The following is a 1,229-nucleotide window of genomic DNA, read 5'->3' on the forward strand; positions in this document are numbered from 1 at the left end:
AGAGAGAGAGAGAGAGAGAGAGAGAGAGAGAGAGAGAGAGACTGAATGAATACTGTAATGTGTTTAATCCAACATTTTGTCGTTTTAGGAGATACTGAATAAACTTCGTATCAATAACCTTTTCTTATGTTCCATTTTATTGGCGAAACACGCCTGGCAGAGTTTTCAACTTTTGCATAAACGTGTTAGATAAAAGTTAACAATATTAAATGCTTCCTTGAAACATGCCAGCAGTGCAATAAAATCGTGCCAATTCAATGAAAGCGTATTGTTTTGAAATGAGAAACTTTGTATGCATATCTTGTTATTTGTTTTTTTTTTGTGTATCTGCATGTGTGTGTCTATGTGTCTGTGTATATGTGTGTGTTTGTATATACACACAATTATAAATATGTGTGTGCTTGTGTGTGTGCGGGTCTGTGTATGTGTATTTCTTTTATTGCGTCGTCAATTCCTTACAATAGTACATATGTCTCAATATATCCTTGTTCCTCTTCAAAAAGAACATATACGCATTAGGAAACCAGATCGATCATAAGTAATAAATGACCACCTAACAAAAGAGAAGGAAAGATATCGCTATATGAAAGCATTTAAATACGTTTATCTGAAGGACGGCGATATCATATAGGTGTGCACTTATGTTAAGAAAACCTGAACAAAAGATACAGAAATTAGTTGCAATCTATCAGGAACGGGTAAAAGGGGATTGTTGGTAGGCTTTATCACGAAAGAGAGTGAGAAGGAAAGTGAAAGAGAGGAAGAGTGAGAGAAAGGGTGAGCTAAAGAGGGAGATAAGGTCATTCAAACTAAGGACAAAGCTTAGTAGTAGGCGAAAGAGAATTAGGGGGTCTGGAAATCAATGATTATATATGAAAACTGAACGCCAAAGAAGCAAACATTATCGGGCGTTTATGGAGATAATGTTTATATACAGAAAACATGCTTAAAAAATGGAAATGTTCATACAAATTCCAATATCTAAGGGGGGGAAAGGCATCGGAGGTGCGATGCATACCCTGTGCGGAGATAAATGTTTTCGCAAATTATACTATGCGTTGCTTTCCTATGTTTTTTAATTGAACTGGATTAAACCTTGTAAATGTTGTAAATTGCCACATTTAAGTGGCAATATACTTCACTTTATCGTGCAGTTACTGTTAATACCTCATTTAGAGAATTAACATTGCTTATATATATATATATATATATATATATATATATATATA

This window comes from Octopus bimaculoides, chromosome 2 (assembly GCF_001194135.2).
Source record: "Octopus bimaculoides isolate UCB-OBI-ISO-001 chromosome 2, ASM119413v2, whole genome shotgun sequence".
In the NCBI taxonomy this organism is placed as follows: domain Eukaryota; kingdom Metazoa; phylum Mollusca; class Cephalopoda; order Octopoda; family Octopodidae; genus Octopus; species Octopus bimaculoides.